Source organism: Papio anubis, chromosome 10 (assembly GCF_008728515.1).
Source record: "Papio anubis isolate 15944 chromosome 10, Panubis1.0, whole genome shotgun sequence".
Classification (NCBI taxonomy): Eukaryota; Metazoa; Chordata; class Mammalia; order Primates; family Cercopithecidae; genus Papio; species Papio anubis.
Window position 1 is genome coordinate 43566898 of NC_044985.1, and position 22203 is coordinate 43589100.

Sequence of the window (22203 nt, forward strand, 5' to 3'; positions counted from 1 at the left end):
AGACCTCTCGGGGCGCCCCGGCCCCGCCCCCGCCGACCCCGACCAATCAGACGTGCGTCTCCTCGGCCCCGGGGCGTAGCGGGCCGGGTGTGGGCAATGAACAGGGCGGGGCGCTAGATACCTGCGTGGGGTGGGACCCGCGAGGAAGAGGGACGTGCGGGTCGGTGGGAAAGCCAGGCACCGCACAGGCTCCTGCACTGGACAGTTTGGTCCCCGCCTCTTCATCAGCCAAGCTGGGGAGATGCGGCCCTTACTGGGACTTGGCACCGCCCTGGTGGGTGGGTTCTGTCAGTTTAGAACCTTGGGCTCTGCCTAGCTCACTGTGGTCAGGGACGACTTCTCCATTCCAGCCTGGACTGGAAAGAGACCCACGGTGTCTCCTGCCCCGGAGAAGGAAGTGAGCACCTGCCGCGTGGGTGACTGCGGCCAAACCTAAGAATTCAGTCGTCCTTGGCAACGTCTTGGGTATTTTGATAGTGCAAATGGTACACTGCAGTTCTACCCATAGTTGTTGAAGAATTAAAAGCGAGAATTACTAGAGTGACCAAACGACACTTCCAAGGATGACTTACGCTTTATAACAATTTGAGCTTTGCGAGTAAGCTCTTTGCGTAATAATTTAATGATAATAATAATTAGCTGGTAGAAATGTAGAAGTCTGCACGCAGAACCAGAAATTTCATGTCCCACTCACTCTCTTCCTGTGGACACTGCTATCATTAAAAAGAGACCAAATTCTTAATGACCTAAGTTGCTCAAAAGTGAATGTTTTATACTTTTAAATCAGTCTTTGCTGAACACATAATGTGTACTTGAGGTGGCCTCTATCCTTGTTGCATGAGGACGCAAAGACCTAGTTGCTCTTCCTGACTTCCACTGCTGAGGCTTCACAGACGGCTCCCAAACCTGCCTTGGCTCTGTCCTCTCCCCAGGGTCTGGCCTTTCAGTTCCGTAGATATAGTGAGCACCTACCATCCCAGGATCTGGGCACTCCATGGAACAGGAGGACAAAAAGACATCTCTGCCCTCCCTTTAATACTGGGGAGACTGGGGCACTGTGATGGATAATATTGTCAGCTTGATTGGAATGAAGGAATGCAAAGTATTGTTCCTGGGTGTGTCTGTGAGGGTGTTGCCAAGGAGATTAACAGCGGACTGGGAGAGGCAGACTGGCCCTCAATCTGGGTGGGCACCATCTAATCGGCTGACAGCATGGCTAGAATAAAAGCAGGCAGAAGCTGGAAGGACTTGACTGGCTGAGTCTCCTGGCCTTCATCTCCTCATCTTCATCTAGATGCTTCCTACCCTTGAACATCGGACTCCAGGTTCTTCAGCTTTTGGACTCTTAGACCTATAAAAGTGGTTTATCAGGGGACCGCTGGCCTTCGGCCACAGACTGAAGGCTGTACTGCTGGCTTCCCTACTTCTGAGGTTGTGGGACTCTGACTGACTTCTTTGTTCCTCAGCTTGCAGACAGCCTATTGTGGGACTTCACCTTGTGATCGTATGAGTCAATACTCCTTAATAAACTCCCTTTCATATATACATGTATCCTATTAGTCCTGTCCCTCTAGAGAACCCTAATACAGGCACATGCAGTGACACAGGGCAGAATGAATGGGGAGACTGACAAAGTTTGAAGGAAGGTAACATCTTAGCTGGGTCTTAAAGAACGGGTAGGAATTTCAGCAGGCACAGCTGGTGGGAGAAAACTAGTGACAGGGCAGAGACTAGAAAATGCAAGCAGAGTCAGAAGACAGTCAAGAGTCCAGGGTAGCTGCCCTGCAGGGTGTGTGTCTTCGAGAGAGATCAAAGTGGTTGTGGTGGGGGCCCCAGTGGAAATGACAGCAGAAAGGTGAGTTGTGTCTGTTTTGTGAAGGGCCTTGACTTTGTTCTAAGGAACACATGGTGGGAATTTCTGAGTAGGAGAACCTGCCACTGATCTGATCCCCTCTGCCTCTGTGGCTGCCTGCCTTTCTTTCTGATCCTGCCCAGCTTGGAGATCCTTGAGGGCAGTGGTCTTGCTGTATTCATTATCACATCCTCAACACTGGGCACAGGGCCTGTCCCAAAGTAAGCTCTCAATAAATGTTAGTTTAATCAAGGAATGGATCCCTAGGGCCGCCACCTTAGCCTAGGGCTGTATGAGCTCCTACTTGCATTATATTGCAATAATTTCTCAATTGACCTTACTGCCAACAGTTATTATCCTCTCTGGCAAATGAATCCTTCTAAACACTGTTTGGAACATGCCACTTTTCTACTCAAATCCTTTCAGTGCTATTTGCATATAGCAGGAGTTTCTAAATGCTACTTAAGGGGAATTATGAAACCCTGAAATTTTATGCAGCTTTATAAATGCACTGTTTTTTGAGGAGGAGGAAGAAGGGTACAAGGCTTTCATGAGAATCCCAGAGAAGCCCACGGTACAAAAAGAAACTCTAAGACAAAAAGCAAGTACCTCTACAATCTGAACCTTTCTCTTTTTTTGAGACGGAGTTTCACTCTTGTTGCCTGGGCTGGAGTGCAATGGCGCCATCTCAGCTCACCGCAACCTCCACCTCCTGGGTTCAAGTGATTCTCCTGCCTCAGCCTCCCAAGTAGCTGGGATTATGGGCATGTGCCACCACGGCCAGATTAATTTTGTATTTTTGGTAGAGACAGGGTTTGTCCATGTTGGTCAGGCTGGTCTTGAACTCGTTACCTCAGGTGATTCGCCCGCCTCAGCCTCCCAGAGTTCTGGGATTACAGTTGTGAACCACTGTGCCTGGCCTAATCTGACCCTTTCTCTTTACTGCCTTCATATGTCACTCTTTGGTTCAAGCTACCTGTCTGAACCTATCTTGCCTTTTCTTATCTCTGCCCATATATGCATATCCAGAGTGCCATTTTCCCTGTACTTAGTTCCAACCTTTCTTGAAGTTTCTGTTTAGATCTGACATTTTATGTAAAACACTTCTATCAAGGGGTTAATCCTCTTCCAAAATCTACATAATAGTGTGCATTCCGTTCACTTGGCATTTAACATGTATTACCTCTTGCCACGATTTTTTCTTCAGGGACGTGCGCTGATTATTTCACCTAGGTTATAGATTCTCAGTAAATATTGTCAGTGGTGACAATAAAAAGCAATGTGTCCTTCAGGTCTCACCTTGGATGTTACTTTCTCAAAGAAATCTTTTTTGTGTTTCTTTTTTACTCTATGGTCTAGGTGAGCTTCCTCTATAACAGGTTCTCCAGGCTTTCCACACTTCTTCCTGATAGCACTTAGCACAGCTGGAGTAGATCATTCTGTGCTTGCTCATTTGTTTAATGTATATCTCCCTCACCAGGCTGCAGGCTCCATGAAGACAGTGACTATGCCTGCTTCATTCACTTCTGTGTCCCTAATACCTGGCACATGATTTGCTACATGAATGAATAAGTAAATATATAGTAATGCCTCATAAATGATGTAGGCAATGGGAGGTCTAGACATTTAAAAGTGGGGAAAATTGGCTTGGGTGGGAGCAGCAGTTATCAGGCACTGAACTGGATGTCCTTGGATGAGAAGCATTCAGTAGATAGAGGCAATGAGGATGCTACAAGCTGAGACAATGGTGTAAACAAATTACAAACATCTGCCACCTACTGGGAGCCAGGCCATGTGCTAAGCATTTCCCATGTACTCTCTTGTTTAGGAATCATCCTACAAAGTAAGTATTCCTATAATCCTCATTTTATAAATGTGGAAACTAAGAGAACACAGAGAAGACTGATACCTAGACCAGGTTAATAGCCACAAGTGAAGACACTATGATGGAAATCTAACTATAGAACTTGAATGAGTGTGTGAGAGTGTTAGTAATATTTTATTCCCAATCACAATTAGGGAAGAGGGGTAAAGGAGCTTTTAGAACCTCTGAAGTCATGTTTTTAAATTATAAAATAAATCATACCCAAAAAAAGAACAGCTATGCTTGTTGGCCTTTGTGATCATATTCACCTTACTCCCACATCGAGGTGACCTCTCCTCGGAATTACTCATCACTCTTTCTTTACAGTTTTCCCATGTATCATTCATTCCTTAAAGAGTACCTATAATTTTACATATTTTTGAATTTTATGTAAATGAATCATTTCAAGGGTTGGGTTTTTTTGTCACTTGTCTTTTTGCTCTCATTTCTGTCTGTGACATTCTTCTGTGTTGGTGTGTGTAGTTGTAGTACATTCATTTTTATGTAACATTTCATTATAAGAATAAAGGACACTTTATGCATTCTCTTGTTGGGGGATGTTTGAGTAGTTTCCCGCTGGGTAGTTTTCATTTGGGTAGCTTGCTGCTCTTAATGCTCCTGTGAAGTTTTTGTACCTGTCTCTTGGTGCGCATTGCTAGAGTTTCCTGAGGATATGGTCCTAGAAGTGGAATTCCTGGAGCATAGGGTATGTGTAGCATTACAATTACTGGACAATGCCAATGTGCTTTCTGATTTACACTCCCATTGGTGTATATAAGCATTCCCACTGCTAAACATCTTCATCAACATTGGCATTGTAAAATTTTTGGTGGGGTGTAAAGTGGTATCTCCTAGTGGTTTAAAATTGCATTACCCCGATTGCTAATGAGATTGGACATATTTCTCTCTGTGTATTGGTTATTCGTATTTCCTTTTCACATTCTTGTACAGGTTATTTGCCTGTTTTCTCGTAGATCTGTTCCCTGCCCTTTTCTGCTTTGAATCCCAAGTGGCCACCTTGCATCATTTCCCAGACCCCCCTTACCTGTTTCCTTCTGGTTAGGGTCAGCCAATGGCCTGAGATGGGAGTTTGGGAGGAGTAGAACCCAGGGTATTTCTTTCCTCTCTGCTTTGGGAGAAGACCAAGCACTGGCTGTGCCTCTTTGTGGTTCTAGCTCCTGCCTGGAAGCCCCAGCCTTTGTGTTCCAACTCCCACCAGGCAACCCCTGCCATGCTACCAGCTCCTTTTGGGTTCTCCAATGTTCTAGCTCCTACAGTGTATCCCTGGTTCCTACACTGATAACATCCCTTCCCTGTCCTCAGGACCCATGGACGACAGTAGCTTGTTGTAGTCGTTGCTTTCAGAGTAGCCTCATAAGCACTTATTTTTAGCTCTTCCAGCACTTCTGTAACTCAGTATTTCCCTATATTAAATTTCTTCAATTGAACTACTTAGCATGGGTTTTGTTCTCTTTATTGGACCTTGAAGATATTGATTTTACATACAACAGAATAGTACCTTGGGACAGCATCCAAAATTGAGTTAGATGTGGACTAGAGAAATAACACATGGAACATATTCAACCACCTGGGGAGTTATGGCATGAAGAGAACTAGTGTGGGATTCATATAAACTGCAATTATGACGATGCCCACTGATTTTTCCAGGTGTAGTAAGAAGGGACCCGGAGGCCCAGATGAGGACTTTGTCAAAGAATAAATTTTAAACAATTCCCACTACACCACAACAATTAAGATCTGCATTTATTCCTGGTCATAAGTAAACTCTTAAGGACTGTAGTCATGGATGTAGACCTCAAAGGGCAAATATAAGGTTATAATTCAACCACTTAAAAAACAAAAACAAAACAAAAAAAATTGAGCAACTCATCTTATTAGAATAAACTGAACTTTCTCCACAGACTTTAGAAAGAATTTCAGACAAGCAAATACCCAACTAGCATATCTTCCGAACAGTGACAGCAGAGACTGGACAAAGAGTAGATGTGGTTGACTCATTCACTTAGTCCATTCCCTGTCCTCTCCCTTTATAGACAGGGAAACTGAGGTGCAGAAATTTTGGTGACCACTGTGGACACGAGAAGCATTAGAGAGATTAGATGTAGACCCCTGAGATTGATGGAAAGATTGCAGAAGTACCAATGAGAGCATCTTAGGGCTAGTTACCTGCTTCTGATGAGGGTAGAAGTGAAATTGGGGCACCCAACAGTGGATCACAGGTCAAAAAAATGCTAGTGTTGGTAAGAGTGTGTTACAAGGATTAATAATGTGTTTTGGGTAGGAGTGTAATATCACTAGCGTGGTAGAATTCTCTAGGAGACGTTTTCATCCCATGTGCATGTTTTGGAGAACAAGGAAACAATTTTAGTGGTAAAGAGGATTTTCTGGATGTGAGAAATGTGATGAAGAGACAAGTTTTTGACGTTGGCAGAGACATTTATTCATCATATTTTGGCAAAGAGGCAAGAACTGGGGTGATGTGTTTGCCTTTTACTTATGTAATTGGAGGCTCTTTCCTCAGGATGAACTAAATTCATTGCTGATATCTGTTCCAAGAAAACAACAGTTGGAATATAAATAATCAAAGCCCAGGAGTCTCTGCTCCTTGGGAATACTGATCAGGTTTGCGCTTTAGGACAGTTATTTTCCCAACTTTCACAGAAGATAGAAAAGGTCAGATTTTCTAGTTTTGGAAATCAGAGTGTGATGTGACCCTCTTCCAAGCGGACTCATAACCCAGTGTCAAGTCTCAGGACCACCTAACCTGTTAGCTGAATGCTGAATTCCTGATTTTTAGAAACATTTTTGAAGGGTAATAGTGAGAGCCTACTACAAAATTTTAGCGCTGAGAAGTATGACATCACGAAATTACTGTATTTATCAATGTTGCCATTTGTGGGCCTTTTCTTGACCTGCCCAATATCTCTCTCTGAGGCAGATGGTCCAATCCTTTTCCTGTTCAAGACAAGACCCAGCTCCAGCTCCCTATGGGCTTCTTTCAGGTCTTACTTTACTGATAGGCTCAAGGCCACCTGATGTAAGTTCACCACCTCTCTGTAGTCTCGTCTGCTTCTCAATCTTGGAGAAAGAGCCAGCAGTCTTTTTCATTTTCCTTTCTTTTCTTTTCGTTACTTTTAATTGACACACAATAATTGTACATGTTTATGGGGTAGAGTGTGATGTTTCAATACTAGTATACAACGTATAATGATCACATCAGGGTAATTAGCATATCTAGCACCTCAAGCATTTATCATTTCTTTGTGTTGAGAACATCCAAAATCCTCTTTTTTAGCTATTTGAAAATATGGAATAAATAATTGTTAACTATAGTCACCCTACAGTACTACAAAACACTAGCACATATTCCTCCTGTGTAGCTATAATTTTGTATACATTCACCAACCTCTCTGTATTCCTCTTCCAAATGTCCCCCTCCTCTCTGCCCTTTCCAGTCTCTAGTTACCATTATCCTACTCTCTCTCTCTCGTTTTTTTTGAGACAGAGTTTCACTCTGTCACCTAGGCTGGAGTACAGCGGCACCATCTCAGCTCACCACAACCTCTGCCTCCTGGGTTCAAGCGATTCTCCTGCCTCAGCCTCCCAAGTAGCTGGGATTACAGGCACCCACCACCAAGTTCAATTAATTTTTGTATTTTTAGTAGAGACGGGGTTTCACCATGTTGGTGAGGCTGCTCTTAAAATCCTGACCTCAAGTGATCTGCCCACCTCAGCCTCCCAAAGTGTTGGGATTACAGGCGTGAGCCACCATGCCCAGCCTCATTATCTTACTCTTGACTTTTAAATCAACTTACTTAGCTTTTATTTACGAGTGACAATATGCAGTTTTTATCTTTCTGTGCCTGGCTTATTTCACTTAACATAATGTCCTCCAGGTTCATGTGTGTTGCCACAGATGACTTCATTTTATTCTTTTTTATGGCTGAATAATATTCCATTGTGTATGTATGCCACATTTTCTTTATCCATTCATCTATTGATGGACACTTAAGTTGATTTCACATCTTGGCTATTTTGACTAGTACTGCCATAAACATGGGAGTGCAGATATCTCTCAACATACCTATTTCATCCCTTTGGAATCCCAGTAGTGGAATTGCTGGATCATATGATAGTTCTATTTTTAGTTTTTCAAGGAACCTCCATACTGTTTTCCATAATGGTCATACCAATTTACATTCCTACCAACAGTTTATGAGTGTTCCCCTTTCTCTGCATCCTTGCCAGCATTTGTTATTGTTTGTCTTGGATAGAAGCCATTTTAACAGGGGTGAGAAGGCATCTCATTGTGGTTTTGATTTGCATTTCTCTGATGATTAGCGATGTTGAGCATTTTTCATATGTTTGTTGGATGTTTGTATGTCTTCTTTTGAGAAAAATACCTATTTAGATCCTTTGCCCATTTCTAAATCAGGTTCTTGTGTTTTTCCTCTTGAGTTCCTTATATATTCTGGATATTAATCCCTTGACAAATGAATAGTTTGCAAGCATTTTCTCCCATTTTGTAGGTTGTCTCTTCACTCTGCTGCTTGTTTCCTTTGCTATGTAGAAGGTTTTTTTGGTTTGGTATAATCCCATTTGCCTATTTTTGCTTTTGCTGTCTGTGCTTTTCAGGCCTTATCCATAAAATCTTTGCCCAAACCAAGGTCCTGAAGCGTTTCCCCTATGTTTTCTTCTTATAGTTTCATAGTTTTGGGACTTATATTTACATATTCAATTCATTTTTATTTGATTTTTCTATATGGTGGGAGATAGAGGTCTAGTTTCATTCTTCTGCCTATGGACATCCAGTTTTTGCAGCACCATTTATTGAAGAGATGTCCTTTTCCCAGTGAAAGTTTTTAGAGCTTTTGTCAAGAATCAGTTGACTATAAATTTGTGAATTCATTTCTGGGTTCTTTATTTTGTTCCATTGGTTTATGTATCTATTTTTATGCCAGTATCACGCTATTTTGCTTATTATGGCTTTGTAGAATATTTTGAGGTCAGGTAGTGTGATGCCTTCAACTTTGCACTCTTTGTTCAGGATTGCTTTGGCTATTTGGAGTCTTTTGTGGTTCTATACACATTTTAGGATTTTTTTCTATTTCTATGAAGAATGTCATTGGTATTTTGGTAGGAATTTCATTGAATCTGTAGACTGCTTTGGGCAGTATGGTCATTTTAACACTATTAATTCTTACAATCCATGAATAGGGACATTTTTCCATTTTTTTGTGTGTCCTCTTCAACTTTTTGAGTCAGAGTTTTCAAATTTTTCATTGTATATATTTTTAGACTCTTGGGTTAAATTTATTTCTAAGGGGGGTGTGTGTGTGTATTGGAATTGCATCCTGGATTTCTTTTTTAGCTAATTCACTATTGGTGTTAGAAATGCTATTGATTTTTATATGTTGATTTTGTATTCTGCGAGTTTACTGAATTGGTTTATCAGTGCTAAGAATTTTTTGATGGAGCCTTTAGGCTTTCCTATATATAAGATCATGTCATCTGCAAACTGGGACAATTTGACTTTTTTCTGTCCAGTGTGGATGCCCTTTATTTCTTTCTCTTGCCTGGTTGCTCTGGCTAGGACTCCAGTACTATGTTGAGTAAGAGTGGTGAGAGTGGGCATCCTTGTCTTGTTCCAGTTCTTAGAGGAAAAGCTTTCAACTTTTCCTCATTCAGTATGATGTTATCTGTGGGTTTGTCATATATGGCCTTTATTATGTTGAGATATGTTCCTTCTATACCTAATTTGTTGAGAGCTTTTATCATGAAGTGATGTTTAATTTTATCAAATGCTCTTTGTGCATTTCCTGAAATCATCATATGGTTTTTGTCCTTTATGTTGTTGATGTGATGCTCATGTTTGTTGATGTGCATATGTTGAACCATCCTCACCTCCCTGGAATAAATCTTAGCCACCTTTTCTTTTCTTTTCTTTTCTCTTCTTTTCTTTTCTCTTCTTTTCTCTTCTTTTCTTTCTCCTTTTCTCTTCCCTCCTCCTTCTCCTCCTCCTCCTCCTCCTCCTCCTCCTCCTCCTCCTTCTTCTCTTCTTCTTCTTCTTTTTTTTGTAGTCTCTCTCTGTTGCGAAGGCTGGAGTGCAGTGGCATGATCTCTGTAATTACAGCCTAGACCTCCCAGGCTCAAACGATCCTCCCACCCTACCCTCCTGAGTAGCTGGGACTACAGGCACGTGTCACCCCACCTGGCTAAATTTTGTATTTACTTGTATGTGTGGAGACAGGGTTTCGCCACGTTGCCCAGGCTGGTCTGGAACTCCTGGGCTCAAGTGATCCACCTGCCTTGTTCTCCCAAAGTCCTAGGATTATAGGCGTGCACATGCCCCGCATCCCTCCTTTCTTAACAAAGCAACTTCTGTACTCCCAACCATGTTCCTCCTCTCTCTAGTGTTTTTTAGTCTCTCCCTCTCCATGACTCAGAGAAACAGAGACGCTATACATGTTTTAAATGTTTTATACTTTAACTTTTTCATAAATTTAGTGTAGCCTAAGTGTACAATGTTTATAAAGTCTACAGTAGCATATGGTAATATTCTAGGCCTTTACATTTGCTCACCACTCACTCATTGACTCACCCCAAACAACTTCTAGTCTGGCAAGCTCCATTAATACTAAATGCTCTATATAGATGTGCCATTTTTTAAAATCTTTTTTTTGAGACAGGGTCTCACTCCAAAGCCTAGGCTGGAGTGCAGTGGTGTAATCTTGGCTCACTGCAGTCTTGACCTCTGGGGCTTAGGTGATTCTACCACCTCAGCCTACTGAGTAGCCAGGACTACAAGTGCATGCGATCATGTCCAGCTGATTTTTTTTTTTTTTTTTGTAGAGACAAGGTTTTGCCATGTTGCCTAGACTGGTCTCTAACTCCTGGGCTCAAGCAATCCAAACTTGAGGACTGTCTTTTTTCTTTGTGGTATATTTTATTGTATAGACATTTTAAGCTTTGATTTATTCACCTGTATAAATCTTTTCTTTGTGATGATGCATTTCATCCTTGTTTAAGAATTCCTTTCCTATTTGAAGATCATAAAATTATTCTCCTATAATTTCTTGTAAACATTAAGACATTTTCCTTTACACCTTTAGATTTTTAATCCACCTGGGGTACATTTGGCTTTATGATGAAAAATAGAAATTTTTAAATGTTTAATTATCCCAAATTATCCTTTCTACATTGATTCATAGTGCTTCTTCTGTCGTACATACACATTCATAAATTAATGGGACAGTATCTGGGCTTTGTATATAGCTTCATTAAAATGTTTTCCCCTCATCTTTGCACCAATAGTAGCATAATATTTTTATATATTATACCTTTAGAATAAGTCTCAATTTCTGGTAGAGTGAAACAGTTCACTTGTTTTTCCTCTTCAAAATTACCTTGGCTATTCCTGCCCTTTTGCTCCTCTATCTGAACTTTAGAATCAGTGCGTCCAACTTTCATGAAAAACCTGTTTGGCTTTTCATTGGAACTGCATTTAATTTAAGAACTAATTTGAGAAAGATAACATCTTAATGATGCCGGTCTTTCGTTCTTTGTGATCTTGGCCTTGCTCTTTCTTCAGTCTGGTCTTCTTTGGCATCTGTCTGAATGCTAAACAGGGGATAGGTACCGGATTTGGCAGTTGTTTGGGTCTCACTAAAGGTTTCTGAGTGGAAAGAGTGACATAATGAGAGCCTTGTTTTGATAATATTGGTCTGAAAGTGGTAGCAATTTGATGGGAGACAAGAGATAGAGAAATCGATCAGGACTCTTGCAAAGGTCTAGGGGAACAATAATGGAAGTCTGAATTTTAGTGGCTGCAGTGGAAATGGAGATAAGATAGCTGTGAGAGACTTTCCAAAAATAACATAATTGCTCTCTTTTGTAAGAAAAAGAGCCAATCAGCCTTCCTGCTTCTCTTCCTAAAGACAGATGAATGAAAAGCTCTGAAAGAAAAAGATGCTAAGACTTGCAGGGGTTACTTTCACCTGAGATAGTGAAAAATGATAATCACTGGAATAAGCCCTTAGAGCATCCTATTCCCTACTGCTTTTTCTTCTTCTTCTTTTCTTTTTTTTTTTTTTTTTTTGAGATGGAATTTCACTCTTGTTGCCCAGGCTGGAGTGCAGTGGTACAATCTCAGCTCACCGTAACCTCTGTCTCCCGGGTTCAAGTGATTCTCCTGCCTCAGCCTCCCGTGTAGCTGGGATTACAGGCGCCTGCGACCACACCTGGCTAATTTTGTGGTTTTAGTAGAGACAGGGTTTCACCATGTTGGTCAGGTTGGTCTTGAACTCCTGACCTCAGGTGATCCACCCACGTCGGCTTCCCAAAATTCTGGGATTACAGGCATGAGCCACCGCGCCCAGCCTCCCTACTGCTTCTTTTCGGAAATTATATTGTTCCCTGAATTCTAGTTCAAATAGACCTCTTCCATGAAGCCAACCCTGATTCTATGAGTTAGAATGAGGATGCGTGACAGATTTTCCTTTGTACGACAATTATGTAGATACTTGTCATTCACATGGGAGCTGGGACCAAGTCTTACGTTTTTATTCCCTACTCTCTGGCACAATTCGTTTTAATACAAGTGAAAGAATACCGAGTAACAATGGATGATCACTCAAGAATAAAAATGGAAACCTTTGTTTATTCTATAAATGACACTGGGTGTTTCTTCTCCCTTTTGGGGAGTGGGGTCTGGACCACTGTGCTATATGAGGCCACTACAAGCGAATTTGGGCAGAATCTTTATGGGTCCTTCTATCCTCTATTCCTTCAAAGACACCTTGTATATTTTGTGACTTCGTCAATTGTTCTATTGTTTTATAATGTTGTTAGTATATGATGACATTTGTGTGTGAGTTCAATAGTTATTTGGTTTAAAGGATTTTTTTAGTGTTTTATTATTCTTACAGTGAAATAATGTAAGGTATAAATCACCTACCATATTACTGTATGCAATTTGTAGAATGAAAGATAGATACCTAACAATTCAAAAATTAAAAACAGAATACAATCATAAATAAAAGTGTATCCTGTCTACCATGTAAATAGCTGTAATAGGTTTCTGTCCCATGGATGCTCAGACTTCGCCTGTGAGTTAATGAAAAACTAAGAATATATTATTAAGGTTCTTAAGTGTGGTTCAACTCACATTGTTCTCAGTGAGAAAGGCTGATTTATGGAGGCTTTCTATGTGTGTGCGTGTGTTATGTGTGTGTTTCCTATTGAAGTTATATTCCCAGGTTTGTTTCTTATATTCTTGTCTCATATTTTGAGACAAAATATGTCTCATATTTAATTCATCTCATATTTAAATGACATTGACACATTGTCATTTCCACATTGGATACAGAGAGTACTTTAGTTTCTTTAATTTGACACACTCAGTTCACAATTGTTGCCTGCATTTGTTATCACTTTGCCATTCTAAAGCCCAGCAGACACTATCCAAATGAATATGAACGCATTATCTGGAGAGAGCTCTGGTTCTTGCCTTGTGCTTCTTATACTCTGAGAGGTTGCCATGGCCCATATTCAAAGCCCCTGATGAGGCACATATTATAATTCTCCATTCCACATGACCCTCAACCCTCATCATAGCTGATTGGATAAGGGATGGGTGCTTGCCTGAAAGACAAGCCAATCTCTAAGTGGCTTAACCGAATATGAAATGGCCTTTTCTGAGATGGATGGGTTCCCCAGAAGCAGGTACTGGGATGAAGATTTGTATAAACAGGCCCTGGTGAAAATAAATCTGCAAATAAAATCCAGGGAGTTTGTCTTGTTGCCACAGGACTCTTGAGGTAGGACATATTCCCAGAAAACCACTAGTAGGGTAGTGGGGAACATGCAACAGGAAAGAAAAGTAAGACAAACAAGGGTGGAATCAAGCAAAGTGCTGTGGAAGGTAACTGTCTCAATTCCACAGGGAGTGGGTCTGGAGATGCAGGGGTCACATCATAGACAGTTCCACCAGGGCTAAGGGAGCTGGGGTATTTACACTTCTATACTTGTCAATCATTGGCTAATGCTGAACCTGGGGGGATATGCATTCCCAGGCACTGTCTGCTATCTCTGCATGCAGAAAAAGCTGCCTCACGCAGTCTGAGGGCAGCCCTCTGACAAAGAGATGCAGGTGCTGGTTGTTGGGAGTAAAAGCACGCTGGAAGAGAAGTACACAAAGAGTACAGCCATCAGAGGGGATCTGCATGGAGCCTTGTCATCAGGTTCTATAGGCCCAGTATGAGAGGCTTCTCAGCAGAGACTACTGTGATTATTGGAACTAATCAAATCCTCTCTTTTAGGGATTTTGGGTATGAGCTACACATTTAGCAAGAATTAATAAAACAGCAGCATCTAGGAGCACGAAGAAACTCAAGGAGTTAAAAAGAATAGAAGCAAAAGTGTACTGTTATGCGTGCGTGGGTGTGCCCTGGTTTCGCTCAGCTGCACTCTTTAATTCCCCTTGGGCAGTGGTCTTTCATTACTCTATCACTGCCTTTTGTAATGACAATGTCTTATATATAAAGTTAGGACAGCAGGCATGACTCCCCCAAAGAACCAGGTGGTCAAATCCTTGGGTTCAACTACTTTATTATTCCACTTCCTTCTGTTTCTTCCTTACTTGTCTAGGTCAGGTGAGGTATAGATCATCACTGAACTCAACCTTCTGTGATTTTTCAGTATGAGTTATGGATGTCTCGGTAGAATTAGTCTAGAAATTGAAGGTGCTTGTAACACTTCTCTACCTCACTGGAAGGGCCAGCTTCATGGTGGGTAGTAAGCAGTTGCCTACAAACTGTGTGAATTGGTGTCAAGGCTTGTACTATAAGTACTTCAACTTCTGGTCTTTTACCCAGCCCCCAGCTTCTCATTTATTATGTTCATGCAAATGTTTCCTGTAAATGACCCATATCAGTTAATAATCTAAGTTCATGTGCTCATGTATGATGATACAGTTAAAAATTGCAAAACTATGGTTCCACAGAACAATTATTTTTTATAATCTAGAGTAACCCTCAAATCTGTCTTAGTAGTGACTTGCCAGAGAGAGAACTTCAAGTAGATAAACATTAAATTAGTGCAAGGACTACCCACTTTGTGATATTGAGGTAAGCATTTTTTCTGCCCAGGCCTAGTAACTTTATCTATGTGTCTGACATTTTAAGAAAATGCATGAGTAAGACTTCATGTATCCTTTCATGTAGATAATGGTCAGGTCCAGATGAGATTGGGGAAGGGAACGGTGATTTACAATGCCAGTACAGCATGTGAAAACAAAAACAAAAACAAAACAACACAATTAACCTTGAGGCCCAGTACACATGGACCTTCAGCATGGCAGATAATCTAGCTCCTTCTAAAACCAAGTAGCTGTATCCATATCACTGCACACACCTTACCTGCACCAAGATTTCAACTTCCAATTGTAATAGTATCTGGGAGCTCCCAGGAGTAATGATGATATGACTACATTACATTTTTTTAAAAAGCGACAACATTCATTAGCATTTTTTGAGCACCTACTCTATGTCTTGCTTTTCTTAAATATAAATTTGGACTAATAGTAATATTCACTTCATAAAGTTATTGTGAGAATTAAATGAAGGAGGCATTTAGATCAGAATCTGAAACATAGTTCTGGTGTGTAATAACTGATATTTATTATTATTGTTAGCTATTAAGGTTAGTATTGGAGCGATAAGAAATAGACAAGATATCTCCCTATCTTCAAGTAGCTCTGAGGCTAATGGAAAATGAGATATATGAAGGAGCATTTATGATTTGGTAGGATTTAGTGCAACAAAAGAGACATATTGAAGTTAGGGTCACAGTTTAAGGGAGGGACTGGCTAATTTTTCTTGAGTATGTCATGGCAGATTTTCCAGGATGGAAGGCCATGGGGTAGCACATTGACACTGGGAACTTGGGAAGGTTGGCATATGGGGTAGTTGCATTAACTGAATATGTAGTGTCATGGAGATATGACACAGTGTAGTGCTCTTGGGATCTGTGAGTGGATGGATACCTAGCAGTGGAGCAAGGTCTGCCTGTACAGTAACATCCAAAGGTGATACTGGATGGTAAGGTGGAGCCATGTCAAGAAAGGTCCTGTGTGCAACATTAGGGGGCTTCGTCCTCATCCTCTGTACACTGCAGATCATTGAAGGGTTTTGACCTCCCCCACCCAAAAAGATATAATCAGATGTAAAACTTAAAAAGATTACACAAAACTCTGGCAGTTGTGGATACCTTTAAAGTTGATAAGACTGGAAGAACTATTAGGAAAGTCCAGGCAAGAGATGATGTTGAGAGAGTTAACTAGGACAGTATCAATGGGATATAGGTGAGATAAGAGATAAGAGAAATCTTAGTAGGATATAGGCTATAATAAGCTGCTATTGAAAAGGTTAGAGATATGACTGATATTTAAGGTACAATAAGACCCTCCCGATTATTCTAAAGAAACTTCTCATTTTAATGATGATCAATCCATGTACAATTGAGACTCCTTACATTTCTCTTCAAATTGTATACAGTGCTCTTGGGTTTCATTGCACTTTCCAACTACACTTGTCTCCATTTATATTGTAAAAATTGGAAGAGGAGAATAAAGTCAGCAATCCCTTGATGATCATGGTAGCTTAGCTTGTATTTGCCATAGTTTATTGTCCATGAAAGGTGTCAGAATGAAGAATTTAGAAATACTGTCAAGTTAAAAATGGAGAATTCTAAAGTATAAAAGAAAAAATGGGATGGTAATGAGAATATGTAAGGAGTATACTGATATATGTTAGTGAATTGCTCTATTAGAGTATCAGCACTATTTGGAAAGCCGTCAACGTCATCTCATATTTAAACTATTAAGTGCATGTTTAAACCGTGCAAATCTCTTGCATTCATTTCATGGCTAATCAATCCAGTCTGAAATAGTTTGCCAAACAGTAATGGGATTTTCTCTAACAGCCAGATACTTAAGTCACTAGACACCAAATTATGGGATAAAAACAATCAATTCAGCATCCCAGGTAATTACGGGCTTAAAACAATATTGTGTTGAGCCCTGGCACATACCCGCTCATAGCAGATGTCTTTGTTTTGGACCATTTTGATTATCTTGGTAACTCTAGCATGATGAATTAACGATGCAAATTATTTTTTCATTTTAATTTTGCATTGTAGATGGAGCTATTGGCCTTTATTATCACTTATTTTCTGTTTCAGCCAAGGTCTAAATTAGAGCAATACCAGAGGAGAAGGAGAGCAGGTGACATATTCTAGAGCTATTGGAAGGTATAATATCCAGAAGTATAAATGGCTGTTGGGAGGATGCATTCCATGCTTCTGAAGTGGCCAACTGGTAAATGATGGTGCCATTTGCTATGATGAGGGACTCAGGAGGAGGGGAAGATTTAAAGGAAGGTACTTTTATTTTTCAGATTTGAGGAATTTTAGATATACACTGAATGAATACGGTAAAAATTCACTAATCCCTTCAGTCTGGAACGCAGGAGAGAGCTATGTTGGAGACAGAGATTTGAGTATTATCAGTGCACAGAAGTAGATAAGTTCTAGGAGTGTCTAAACAATGAAGAATCTGGGGAATACTAACATGTCAGGAAAAGAGATAGGACGAGGCGGCAAGAAGGCAGCCAAGAAGAAAACACTGGAGTGGATAAAGAAACCATGAGGAGAATTACAATTTGAAAGGTTTGGAGACCATTGATTTAATGGCCGACTTAATTGGTTTGATGGTCTCCAAACCTTTTAAATTGATACCCAATCAATAAAGTTTTTTTTGAGAAAATTCCATATATGTATACTTACAAATTATATATATATTTTAATCCACATAATAACTATTAGTAAAATTCAATTTCTTACAAAGTTAGACATAAACTAAATATATCTTTTCTACTGTAAAATGCTTATTTTCCCAATTTTATTGTCTGTCCATAAGGGAATGGTGATGATGTTGTATCTCTGCGTACATGAACTTAGTCACAATGAATCATAGTGTCATTATTTGTAAGTTTAAATAAATTTATAAGTTTAAATACATCTAAAATAATTCTTGTAATAAATATTAGCTAAACTTGTAAATGACAGAGGAAACTGTTTCATTTAATTAGTAGTGTTTTTCCTTCTTAGAGATTGGTAAAGTAATGGCACATCTTACAATCAATAGAAATTGTTTTCTTCCCACACCCCAGTGGATCATCTATTGTGCCTCACTTTAAGGACTGGATTTAGGCCGGGTGTGGTGGCTCACATCTGTAATCCCAGCACTTTGGAAGGCCAAGGCAAGCAGATCACCTGAGGTCAGGAATTTGAGATCAGCCTGGCTGACATGGTGAAACCCCGTCTCTATTAAAAATAATACGAAAATTAGCCGGGTGCTTTGGCGGTCACCTGTAATCCCAGGTACTCAGGAAGCTGAGGCAGGAGAATTGCTTGAACCCGAGAGGCAGAGGTTGCAGTGAACCGAGATCCCGCCATTGCACTCCAGCCTGGGTGACAGAGTGAGACTACATCTCAAAAAAAAAAAAAAAAAAAAAGACTGGTTTTAAGAGGGAGGAGTCAACAGTATGTAACATCTTGAAGAAACTAAATAAAATATTGTCTTAAAAATGGAAAAACATTAATAAACTTTAGCAACTAGAAGATCACTGGAGGCCTTCATGGGGGCAGTATCAACAGTAGAAGAGGAGCAACCAGGTTGTTAGAGGTTCAAGGAATAAATAGTAGCAGGTTACATTGAATGTATACTTACCACATTCCAGACACTGTGCTTAGGACTTTGCATACAACACTGAGAAGTTATGATTATCCCTAATTTAAGATAATAATTAGAGACTTGCAAAGTCTAAGTCACTTGTACTAGGTCATAAAGCTAAGTAAGTGATCCTAGCAGAATTTGAACCCACGTTGACCGTCTCAAAAACTGAGCTCTTAAATAATATGCTCTAAGGTCTCCCAGCGTGAGGTTAGTGGAGACAGTGACTGAGTGTAGACAATGACTCTTCTGAGTAGCCAGGAAACCAGGTAGCTTGCCTATGGGTAAGAGCAGGAAAAAAGAGAAATGGGAACTCATAGAGTTAAGGGAACTTCCCCTCATTCCCTCCTCCCGTCTTTCTTAAAAGACGTGCATGAATTGAGCATTGTTATACAGTGAAGGAACTGAGGCAGGAAAGAGAGAGCATTTGAGGCAATTCTGCAAGAGAGGTGATAACTGATAGGAAGATTGCCAATGATCTATAGCACAGATGGGAAATTCAGCCTTAAGCAGGAGAAGGCTGCCTCCTCCACCACAAGGAGGAAAGTGGTAAGACTGGAAACTGTACAGAGAAGTATGTAGGTTTTACGTGCAGGGGAGGAAGGGAACACATGGAAGAGTTCAAGTGCAGGTTACTTATTTTCCCTGTGGAGTAGGAGACAAGGCCATTGCTTAGAGAGTGTGCAGGCTGGGGAGGAGATGGGATAGTCAGACTTGATAGGTATATTACTAAACTTGAAACAGTAGCTGTGGGGAATGAGAACTGTAGCTTACTTGGGACTGGTTAGAAGCTATAAACTACGAATGACACCAACCTTCATGGTATAGGATTTTTTTCCCCCAATGATGCCTGCCAGCTTGTACCTAAGAACCAAACAGGTAGATTGAAACAATGTTAGGATGTTATGCAGCATAGAGAAGCAACTGTTAGAAGAAAAGGAGGCAAGGGAGTTGAAGACTGCAAGAAAGGTGCAAGGAGCTGATGGACTAGAGAAAATTGGGGTATCGATGGTCTGGAAGCCTCAATGAAATTACTGGTTTGGCAGATGTAGGGGGAGTAGGAGAGTGAGGAAGCTTAAAGAAGAGAAGAGAGTTGAATCCAGGCATTTTTGCATGTCCCCCACCCCACACCTTGGAAGGTTATCTCCCATTCTCCCGGTGACCATCCTTCTAAACTCTTCCTTTTATGGCAGGACTGGAAATTGGAAAGCTACATTTCCCAGACTCTCTTTGTCAGTGGAGTTTCAGTTTAGTATCTACTGACTAGGGGACACTTGTATGAGATTTGCAAGGTAATAAAGGAGAAGTCATTTTTCTCCAGCTGCAGCTAGAGGCAAGCTCATCAGCATTGGCAGATGGCAGACATCTGGGAAGACCTCCCTCAGATTTCCAGGCATGCTCCTGAGAATCACTTTGGTGCTGCAGAGCTGAGATCCTCAGTAGTAGTTTCTGCAACCCATGCAACCCTAAATTTCTTGAATTGCAACAGTGGTTTCTCAGATCTTTGCTCCCTTGGACCTTCCAGACTGTATAATCTTCTAATTTTCCATATTAAATATGTTTTACTTGACATATTTAGAGAGCTGTTTCCCTAATATAACCTTGGCTAATATATCCTCCCAATTTTTCAGTTAAGTTGGATCATGAGCTTTTCCATGATCACATTCATCAGTCAGGATGATCGCATTTCTATCAGTCAGTATTTTTAGTTGCCAGCAACAGAAAATAAATACAGCTAACTGAAAAAGAAAAGAAATTTAATGAAAGGATTTCAGAAAGCTTGCAGAATTGCTGGAAAGTGTGGAGAACCAGGCAGTGAGAATGAATCTAGGGAAAGTGGGACACAAGCAAAATCATGCCATAGAACCAGGGCAGCAACTGCCCCTGTGGAACTCAGAGGCTGCGCGTCCCTATTTTTCTTTTTTTCAAGACAGAGTCTCACTCTGTTGCCCAGGCTGGAGTACAGTGGTGCTACCTCAGCTAACGGCAACCTCCGCCTCCTGGGTTCAAGCAATTCTCCTGCCTCAGCCTCCCAAGTAGCTGGGCTTACGGGTACATGCCACCACGCCCAGCTGATTTTTGTATTTTTTTAGTAGAGATGAGGTTTCACCATGTTGGCCAGGCTGGTCTTGAACTCCTGACCTCTTGATCTGCCCGCCTCGGCCTCCCAAAGTGTTGGGATTACAGGTGTGAGCCACCGCGCCGGCCCCTGAGTGTCCCTCATTGAGAAAGCCAAGCTGTGCCCCTGTGCCCTAGACTTAAAGATGACAGGGAAAGTGAGCATCTGATCTTTCAGCTTTTAGAGTCATAGCTGTGACTCATAAGATGGGGAACCTCAAACAAGAGATTCAAATGCTGGGAAGCCTCACAACTGGTAAATGTCTACTCTGACATCCAGTTTGTATACGTGTGTGTGTCTCTGTGTGTGTGTCATAGTTTGTACCTTTTGTTTTCTTTGCCAAACCCTCCAAATGCTCATTGTCCCCACTAAGTCTCCTTATCCTTTAAGATTCCACTTCCTCCCTGAAACCTTCCCAGCTGGAAGTGTCTGCCTCCTGCTCTGAACTCCCAATGCAATTTTTATTATTTGACCTTATTAAATCCTCACTTGATTTGTATTGATATTTGCGTTAAAAATATTAAGTTCTAGCATATTTAAGGTTCAACGAACATTAAAGGTCATCTACTCCGATGCCTGGTAGCTCATCAGCTCATTGAAGTCATGACCTGTCTTCTCCATGTTTGAACACCCCACAGTTGTGGGAGTAACACTTGCTTATGATAAACACCTTTAAATATTAGCTTGTATTAAAGGAGCCCCTCCAGGATTTGCTTGTCCTCATTTCCCTGTCTGTTCCCGACACTTCCCTCCACTACCACCCCCTTCTCCTTACTCTCACAACCACTTATTGTAACCCAGACAGTCCTTTCTACCGATAACAACTCTTTCAACCAATTGCCAATTGGGAAATTTTTAGATCTACCTGGAAGCCCCGCCACCCTGCTTTGAGTTGTCCTACCCTCCAGATAGAACCAATGTGAATCTTACATGTATTAATTGATGTATTATGTCTCCCTACAGTGAACAAAAGCAAGTTGTGCACCGACCACCTTGGGCATGTCATCCGGCTCTTCTGAAGGCTGTGTCACAGATGCGTCCTTAACCTTGGCGAAATAAACTTTCTAAATTGATTGAGACCTGTCTCAGATATTTCAGGGTTCCCACCTTCCTCACTGCTTTATTGAACAGTGGTCACTTTCTGCTGCTCGGCCTCTGCTTCCTAGCCTGTTTGGGAAAATCATCGGGGTTAGGGCTGTGAGGCAGGCAGGACCCGGGGGAAGGTAGTAGGGGCCATTTCTCTCCCACTCCCCTTCGCTCCTGCCCTGCTGGAGAGCTGGCATGTGACCTGCGGCCTGTCAGTCAGAGGTTTCAGCCTGGGACAGTCAGAAATCATTTCTGGAGGTGGAAGCAGCGCTGTCTCAGGGCCGAGTGCGCAGCATCAGCCCTGGCGAGCTCCCCCTGCAGGCAGCATCGTGGTGGCATTCGCACCAAAGGCTCCTGTGGCCGGCGTGGGCTTGTAGCAGCTCTGGGCTGCCTGCCTCACTTGGTTGCCTCTTGTTTTCTGAGCCTGGTTCTCCAGCTCTGGCTCTGTGTGAGCAAGACCATATCCCATC

General features: G+C 41.3%; 1 long non-coding RNA gene across 1 annotated transcript; it reads left to right on the forward strand.

Moving 5' to 3' along the window:
• Positions 1-103: 103 nt before the first annotated feature.
• Positions 104-21724, forward strand: LOC108581298. Its single transcript, XR_001893287.3, has 2 exons — positions 104-1325; positions 21611-21724. It is a non-coding gene; the product is annotated as an uncharacterized LOC108581298 (long non-coding RNA).
• The last annotated feature ends 479 nt before the right edge of the window (positions 21725-22203 follow it).